This window comes from Eleutherodactylus coqui, chromosome 1, assembly GCF_035609145.1.
Source record: "Eleutherodactylus coqui strain aEleCoq1 chromosome 1, aEleCoq1.hap1, whole genome shotgun sequence".
Taxonomy (NCBI): domain Eukaryota; kingdom Metazoa; phylum Chordata; class Amphibia; order Anura; family Eleutherodactylidae; genus Eleutherodactylus; species Eleutherodactylus coqui.
The window spans coordinates 40,097,399-40,107,211 of record NC_089837.1 but is presented as its reverse complement, the minus strand read 5'-3'; the positions used below and the strand labels follow the sequence as shown (position 1 = coordinate 40,107,211).

Genomic DNA, 9,813 nt, shown 5'->3' with positions numbered 1-9,813 from the left:
CGCACCTCTACACGAGACAACCTAAACAACCAATCACCATAATTCAGCCAACCCAAATATCCAATCACCGTGAATGCATAAATCCAAATAACCAATCAGGTTGCAAATGGTGTAGAGGTGCGGAGTAGAAGGCTAATATGTGCTCGCGGCCCTATGTACTGATCACATGACGCTAACATCATCACAGGTCCTTCAGCTATCACAATGTAGCAGGTCCTGGCCCCTGTTGTTGTCTCTGTTATCAGCCAGAGGATATATATACACACTGATATCAGAGCTCTGGGTGTGACTCCGGCCGGCAGGTAAGAGGCGGCGGAGGGTCTTGTGGGGAGGTCAGACACGGTCCATGTGGTTATTATTACACGGCTGGGGGGGGGGGGGGGGGGGGGGGGGAGAATCTGCAGCACAATGTATAAAGGTCCCAGAGGAATTGTAGTGCAGCGGATGGCGGTGGCAGAGGTGAGTAGTGGAGGATCACGCGGGGGGGGGGGGGATAATCCACAGCGTTTACCAAATCTTATCCACATGTCCATCATGTGATCTGCAGTAAGGATTTGATATCTGCGGCTTGTCCTTTATTTTGTGGACTTTCATCATCAGATATCAGCTTTGAGGCCCTTTTACACGCAATGATCTGTAGAGAGCAGATGTCCGACAGTCCCTATCATAATCACTCAGTGGATGGAGGCAGAGTGTGGAAGGAAATCAGAGAACCCCAAGGAACCCAGGCAGATGTTGTCCTTGGTCCTATTTGAACCAAGAACTCCAGCACTGCAAGACAACAGTGCTAACCACTGAGCCACCATGCTGCCTGCTTCTCCTGCCTGTATACTGGGTATAATCCAGTATATATACGCTGACGGGACACTTTATTAGAGCCCCCAGTTCTTTTGTGATTGGAGCGTTCCTGTATGGAAAATATCCCCGTGACCCCGGAGTGCAGCAAGGCATCACGTGATGAGTTTTCTGTTAATTAATTTCAATGTAGCTTTGTGCAGTGCATCAACATAAGACATACATGTATGACATTTATGGAGTGGACCAGGATGAAGTACTGGACCACTACACTATTATTTTGGATTGACTGTGCAGCCGAGTGTGTGCTGCTGGTTGTGGGATGCAACCGTGATTTGTTATACTCCGTATCACATCTTGTATCCAAGCTAGTGGTGGTACAACAGTGTACTAGAGCCTCCATGCCTGCCTGTATCACATCTAGTATCCAAGCTAGAGGTGGTACAACAGGATACTAGAGCCTCCATGCCCACCTGTATCACATCTAGTATCCAAGCTAGAGGTGGTACAACAGGATACTAGAGCCCACATGCCTGCCCGTATCACATCTTGTATCCAAGCTAGAGGCAGTAATAATAATAATAATAACCTTTATTTGTATAGCGCCAACATATTCCGCAGCGCTTACATAGACGGGGGATACAGAAAGACAAAAGTACAAACATTACAGAACCACGGTTACATAGTAATCAGTTGATGGAAACAATAGGGGTGCGGGTCCTGCTCCAACAAGCTTACATACTACGAATAGTGGGCTGATACAGCAGGTAAAGGGGCTGGAGATGTGCGCGGTATGGGGAGGTGGAGAGTGAGGGATGCTATACATATAGACAATGGTCAGACATTTAGCCGTGTGATGGCAGAATCGGTATGACTGCAGGAGCAGTTTATGATGGCTAGCAGGGATTGCAGTCAGTAGGTCAGGGAGCATGTTATCAGGTGGCGTACAGAGGAGTTTGTTTAGGGAATGCGCTATGCCTCCCTGAAGAGGGTACTAGAGCCCACATGCCTGCCTGTATCAAATCTTGTATCGAAGCTAGAGGTGATACAACAGGGTACTGTAGCCCTCATGCCTGCCCGTATCACATCTTTTATCCAAGCTATAGGCGGTACAACAGGGTACTAGAGCCGACATGCCAACCCATATTACATCTTGTATCCAAGCTAAGCTAGAGGCAGTACAACAGGGTTCTAGAGCCCCCATGCCTGCCCGTATCACATCTTGTATCCAAGCTAGAGTTGGTACAACAGGGTACTAGAGCCCCAATGCCTGTCCATATCACGTCTTGTATTCAAGCTAGAGCCGGTACAGCAGGGTTCTAAAGCCTCCATGCCCACCTGTATCACATCTTGTATCCAAGCTAGAGGTGGTACAACAAGGTACTAGTTTTCCACAATAAATGTCGCTTTTTTTTTTTTTTTTTTTTACAATGAGTGTAGTTTTGGTTTTGTAGCTGCTGAGTCAGAACTGCCATAATACGGTACCTGATGGTATAGACAGAGACATGGTCAAGGAATATGTTACGTTTGACCTAGGTGCAATGCACACCTTGTTCAGGACAGACGCAAGACTGTGTCATCACTAGATAAATAGGAAATGCAATGCTGCAGTAAAACCCCTAATCAATAAAGGAAAACACTAAATAAGAGGGAAAACTGACTCTGCTCCTAACTGGAAAAGGTCCCTATCTAAAAGCAGATTGACCGCTCTGATAAGTGCGAACCTGCTGAACGCTTCTCAGCCTGCTACTGGGCCCTAACAGGGAGCAAGGGAGCAGACTAAACCACAGTATGAATAACCAAAAGTGAGGGAAATAAACCAAAACATAAATGAAAGGTGCACAGCTAACTCTAGGAAGACTTGAACAGCTCCAACCACCCCGACCAACTGAACTGCAATAAACCACAATGAGCTAAGGGAGGGGTAGGAATATAAAGCCCTCACTATCAGCTGATAGACCAGAGAAGAAACCACATCTAATAAAACCTCTCTCAGATGGTGGGGACTCTGACGGAAATACCAACATGCAACTATACGGATACAGATAGTAGCAGGCAACCTGTATAGGAGCAGAGTGACTAGTTTGCTTTCGCATCACAGTTAACGTACCACAACACCGTCGTGTCCAACAAATAGTGACAGAATAGAGTTGAAGTCACGATCGGCGGAGGTCTTGCACAAGGTTTTTCAGAATGTGGTACTGGAGGGTATAAACAGAGACCTGGCCAGATCTAGCTACTTTATAAAACCTAGTCCACCATGTGTGGGACATAATAAAGAGCTCATAGAGTGGCTCAGTGAATCTCCATTCTTCATTATACTCTGCACACGGCGGACCGGCTTTACAAACAACCGATTTATATTATTCCTAAAGTAACCAGACAAGCCCTGTGATCTTATAAGAACATACTTTTTTTTATTACTGCATTTTCAAAGCTATATCTTTTTTAACATTTCCATTGACCAAGCCATTAGAGGGCCTTGTGTTTGCAGGATGAGTTGCCGATTCAAATGCCGCTGTTTCTGAATATGTGAAAGTTATTGAGAATGAACAATTTGAGGACAATGTAAAATACCTGGAAGGAAGATGGTGGGAGAAGAACCAATGTCAGTGTTCCTTGCATTATTTAGAAACTCTGCTTGTTTAATAAAGGTGCCGACGTTACTAGGACTATCCGTTCCTCTATTACTGTCATCCAACATGGGCCTCCTGAATGAGCCAACAAGGATGGGCAGAAGCAGGAATGAAGTTACCAAAAGAATATTAAACTTCACCCTGGAGATCATCTACCTGCTGACCGGAGAGGTAAGCTATTCTATATTATTGTATTATGTAACAAGTCAGACTAAGACAAGAGAAAATCCATTCTAGGAAGTAATAGGAACAATCCAGTGTCCGGTATAACGGCTTCCAGACCTTCCAAGTAAGGGAGAACTAAAGAACCGAACAGCAGAAAATGTGAAGATCGGCCCCCAATATGGTCAGCTCTGCATTGCATAGATGTAGAAAAAAAGGGAGAGCTGGAACAACCCCATGGTGGTCTGCGCTGGTCTGTGGGACTTGATATATGTGATTAATTAAGTTGAGATTTTGTGTATTTGTAGGGAGGGGCTGCCAGCCAGCAAAAGCTGGTATATAACAAGCATAGGAATAGGATGCCAAATACGAGCAGATAATATCGTTTATTGGATAAAAGCTTCAAACCAGCAAAATACACAACTACTGGATAAGGGCTTCTTTACTATAAACTTTTTTTTTGTTTTCTAATAAAGTTTTGTAGTTCAATACTTATTTTTCCCTCTGATCACAAAAAACATACAGCCATATGTTCTTAATTAACTGAAATTGGAGATGAGCGAGTATACTCGCTAAGGCACATTACTCGAGCGAGTAGAATTTGGTACATCCATATCAGCAATAGAGGAATTAGACAAAGCTAAGTCAGTAATTGGGCAAGCGATACACAACAATGTTAGTAGTAGTAAGGCGTAGTGAATACTAAGCCAGCCAAGAGAATCCAAGCTCAGCAGAATGATCTAAACCAACGTAAAAGCACTACAATCTCATGAGGAGAAGGTGGAAGGCTTAGGTGTCACTAGAACTCTATACATTATAATCTCTCGCTTTCTACAGAGGAAGGAATACTGGGTTCAGTTTTCTACATGTCCCTTTCCATACACAGGATTATACAATGGTAAAGAAGACATCGGGTGATGGTGCGACTCCCAACAGCCATCTCCATGAGTCAGGAGGATGGAGCAGGAGCCAGAGCCCCATCACAGAGGCTCCTCCTCACTTACCGATACATGAGCAGAAGATCCTAGAACTCACCAACAAGATCACTGAGCTGCTGACTGGAGAGGTGACACTGCTGGGAATGCTGGGTAATTATACAGTAACAGCACTAGAGGAGTCTGGGTAATGACGGTATCATTGTGTGTGTCAGGTTCCTATAAGGTGTCAGGATGTCACCGTCTATTTCTCCATGGAGGAGTGGGAGTGTTTAGAAGAACATGAGCATCTGTACAAGGACATCATGATGGAGGACCACCGGGTTCTTGCATTACAAGGTAAGAAGATATATATGTCGTAGCTCATTAATTATAGTACACCACTCAAATTGTTAATTTTGGGGGGAAATGAACAAAAGAAGCTTCTGTAGTTAGTGATAAATATGGTTATACTTATATACATTGTTTACCAACAAACTGAGCCTCAATTTTCTTAATTCTTCCCCTCATCAAGGTACTAGATCCACCCTTCACTGCGATCACAGCAGTGCAGACGCAGGGCATTTTGTTGGTCAACTTCTCTAAAGTTTCAGATCCAATTGCAGCCCACTTATCTTGTAGAACCACCCAAATGTGACTTGCACACCTGGAATACAACTGCCTAGAAGATTCCAAAGGAGTCTAGTTGTATAGCAGTCAGGACTCTGCGGAGGCCAAACCAGGTTCTACAGCCACTGCTGCCGGTCTTTTGTCTGATCAGACATGAAGTATGTAATGATGTTTTGTGTCATTACGTTGCTGTAGTGTGAAACCATGACCAATAAGATGGCTGCTGGAAGGGATGTAGTTTTTTGCAGATGAGAATAGGGCTGATCCCTCTGCACTGTGACAGCCCTTCAGATATTTGATAGAATCATTATCAAATATAGTATTACAAATATACATTAAAATTATGTTAAAGGGGTTTTCCCATAAAGACGTTAATCACTTATCCACAAAATAAGTGATAAATATATGATAGCTGGGGGTATAATTGCTGAGACCCCTGGGGATCTTGAGGATATCGCTCCCTGAGTCTCCCAAGTGATTGATGCAGAAGTGCGCATACATGACGACCACAACATTCACTTCTATGGGGCAGGAAATGAATAGAGCGAAGGTCAGACCTGTTCATCATTCACAGATGGCCTCAGGGTACACTGTTCTCATCATTTCTGGGATTTCAGCAGTTAGACCTAAAGCGATCATTCATTTATCACCTATTCTGTGGAGAGGCAATTAATGTCTTTATTGGGAAAACAACTTTAAGTTAAATTACAGCGATGCCCAATTGGTATGGAAGAGCCAAATGTGTTGGTAGAGAACAGGTTTGATTGTCAGACCAAAGTTTTGAATGTTATCAAGTCTAGGTTCATGTAATAAACGTTCTCACTGAACGTGCATCAGAATTTGGATCTTAGTGACTAGTACATTATAAGATATTAGATAAAGCTTTATAAGGCTGGAAGCACACGTGCAGTTTTTGATGTAGTTCTTTTTCAGACAAAGTAAGAAGTGGATTCCAAAGCTATGGGAAATATAAGGGAAGGACTTCTACGCCTCCTTCCTACTGGATCCAATTCTGACTTTGACTTAAATATTGCCACAAAAACTGCAGGTGTTTTTTCATCCTAAAGGGAATGTTTTTAAACTTGTGTACTTTGTAGTTTGAAAAAACATTCACAAGATTCAATTTTAATCCCAACAGAAAATCCTGTTGAGGACTTGGATGGAAACTTCATGTCATCACTAAATTATAAAGTAGAAGATGAAAATATTGTGCAGCACTCTTCAGAAGAAAACTTCATTACCCTTCATGTCCTTCCAAAACTTGACAGTACAGATCTATCGTATGATCCACCTCACCAAGAGGAACTTTCTGACCAATCACAGAATTTTACAAGTACAGGCCAGAGAACCTTTCAGTTTGGTGAATATGAACAACAATTTACAGAAAGCTCAGGTCTTTTTATATATGGAAGGATTCACACAGGAGTGAAGCCATTTTCATGTTCAGAATATGGTAAAGATTTCTCTGAAAAATCTGATCTTGAGGCAAATGAGAAAAGTCACACAGGAGAGAAGTCATATTCCTGTTCAGAATGTGGAAAATGTTTCCCCCAAAAATCAAAGCTAGTTAAACATAAGAGAATTCACAATGCAGAGAGGTACCTTTCATGTTCCAAATGTGGGAAATGCTTTGCATATAAATCAGCTCTTGTTGTACATGAGAGAAGTCACACAGGAAAGAAGTCCATTTCATGTTCAGAATGTGGGATGTGCTTTGCACATAAATCAAGTCTATTTAGACATAAGAGAACTCACACTGGAGAGAAGCCCTATTCATGTTCAGAATGCGGGAGATGTTTTATAGATAAATCAAGTCTTGTTAAGCATGAGAGAATTCACACAGGCGAGAAGTTATTTTTATGTTCGGAATGTGGGAAATGTTTTTCAATCCAGTCAAGTCTTCTTAGACATGAGAGAATTCACAAAGGAGAGAAGTCACATTCATGTTCAGAATGTGGAAAATGTTTTTTAAATAAGTCTGATCTTCTTAGGCATGAGAAAATTCACACAGGTGAGAAGCCATATTCATGTTCAGAATGTGGAAAATGTTTTAAAGACAAAACACATCTTTTTACACATAAGAAAATTCACACCGGAGAGAAGCCATATGCTTGTTCAGTATGTGGCAAATGTTTTACTGAAAAATCAAGTCTTGTTGCACATGAGAAAATTCACACAGGAGAGAAGCCATATTCATGTTCAGAATGTGGGAAATGTTTTATGCTGAAATCACATCTTGATATTCATCGGAGAATTCACACAGGCGAGAGGCCATATTCATGCTCAGAATGTGGGAAATGTTTCATACTGAAATCACGTCTTGATAATCATTGGAGAATTCACACAGGAGACAAACCATTTTCATGTTCAGAATGTGGAAAATGTTTTAAGCTGAAATCACATCTGGATAAGCATCAGAGAATTCACACAGGAGAGAAGCCATATTCATGCTCTGAATGTGGTAAATGTTATACAGCAAGATCAAATCTTCTTTCCCATCTCCGAATTCACACAGGAGAGAAGCCTTATTCATGTTCAGAATGCGGGAAATGTTTCATAGAAAAATCAAATCTTCTTATACATCAGAGAACTCACACAGGAGAGAAACCATTTTCATGTTCAGAATGTGGGAAATGTTTTACAGAAAAAATACATCTTGTTATACATCAGAGGATTCACACAGGAGAGAAACCATTTCCATGCTCAGAATGTGGGAAATGTTTTATTACTAATGACAAGCGTAGGGCTCATCAGAGACGTCACACAGGAGAGAAGCCTTTTTGATGTTTTATTGCTATTTGAGGTTTCTTCAATACCAGTGGCAATCATGTTTGATAAAGGCCCATCTTTAGATAAAGACGGAAACGTTACATTGTTTGGATTGCCAGTTCAGTAAAACTGATATTGCTTGAATCACATATTGGAGTGCAGAGTTCTTTGTTTTGTCCATATGTGAAAAATGGTTTGTAGGAAAATCAAATTTTAAAACTCATCAGAGAACTCGCCTAGAGAATAAACCATTTTCCTTGTTTGTATTCTGCAAAAGGCTGTAAGCACAGAAAAAGATTCTTAATAGAGATGAGCGAGCACGCTCGAATAAGCCAGTTACTCGAGCGAGCCTCGTTCTTCTTGAGTAACTGCATACTTGTCCGAGTGTGCTCGGGGGGGTGGTGGCGGGGGAGAGAGTGAGAGAGATCTCTCTCTCTCCCCTTCACCCCTCCCCTGCTCACCCCTGCCCCCCCCCCCCAAGCACATTTGGACAAGAATGCAGTTGGTCGAGAGGAGCAAGGCTCACTCGAGTAACTGGCTTATCCGAGCGTGCTCGCTCATCTCCAATTCTTAACCTATCAAATTATTTACAAAAATTAAACAGTTGGAGAGTTTTTGTTTTTTGTGTATAAATAGAAGTGATTTGTCACAATGTACAGCAAAAATAGCGAGGTACCCTGTTAGCCCCCCAAAAAATCTACGTAATTTTGAATATACTTGTATAAAAAGGTTTGATAGAAGTGATATGTTTATTGGCTAACCGGAAAAAAAAACATATTTGCAAGTATTCAGAGCACAGGGGCTCCTCCATCAGACAAGAGTATTTAATATTACATCGATGAGTCAAACACACAAATTACAGTATATGCTTTATGTGAGGTCAACTCTCACCAGGACTGACTATATAAAATAGGTCCAAGCCGCTACATGTCCACCACCTGTTCTAAAGTCCATATCCGTTTTTTTTATGGTGAAATATCTTTATTTTTTAACAAACCCGTCTTGTGGCCAAATAGCTCTTTGTTTATCTATTGGCATGCCGATCTGTTCATAAGCAAACTGTAGTCTTCCCCTCATGTTCTTTCTGAACCACATAGCTCGTCTTCTGGCATGGCCCAATGTATTCTTTTGCGGCAGTTGACCTCAATAGGGGTGAAAGTGAAAATGGCGACGCATGTGCAGACAACCAGATCAGGGTAGGACATTTGAAATCTCCTGCTTCCTGGCTACCTTCAGCAAGAGATGTCACCAGGGACCTCGGTGACCGGTTCCCAGGTCCGTGATTGCGGCTATCCAATAGATAATGGTGATCACGGAAAATTTGTTAAAAAGTAGAATAAAGTTAAAGTTTCACCTCCCTCATGGATCCGATCCATAGGGGAAGGTGAAAATACTCACCCCTGTCCTCCGCGATGTCCCCCGGTCGTCTGGTCCTTCCAGGCCCCTACGCCGTCTTCTGGGCCTGCACAGAAGGGCTCGCACCCCAAGAGATTTAAGATCCCTCTGCTCCCAGCTAGCATGTGTAGCTGGAAGCAGAGAGATATCACCAGGAGCCGCTGCATGCGGTTCTCGGTCACATGAGCACTGTTAAGTTAAAAAAAAGTGTGAAAAGAAAAGCTTTAAAAAGTTACAATTTCATCTCCCCTCGCAGATTTATCTGCGGACCTTATCCCGGCTTCTGTGCATGCGCCTGTCGCCGAAGTGGCGGATGCCAGCGCAAAATAATAATCTTTATTTATATAGCGCCAACATATTCCACAGCGCTTACAATACAGGGGAAATAACACAAGACAACGGTTAAATGAGGTAATCAATTAATGGAAACAGGGGGGTGAGGGTCCTGCTCCAACGAGCTTACATACTACAAGTAGTTGGGTGATACAGAAGGTAAAGGGGCTGGAGATGTG

General features: G+C 42.4%; 1 pseudogene; it reads left to right on the top strand.

Moving 5' to 3' along the window:
• The first annotated feature begins 266 nt into the window (after nucleotides 1-266).
• Nucleotides 267-9,813, top strand: part of LOC136608690 (zinc finger protein 585A-like) — a 29,964-nt pseudogene continuing 20,417 nt past the window's right edge.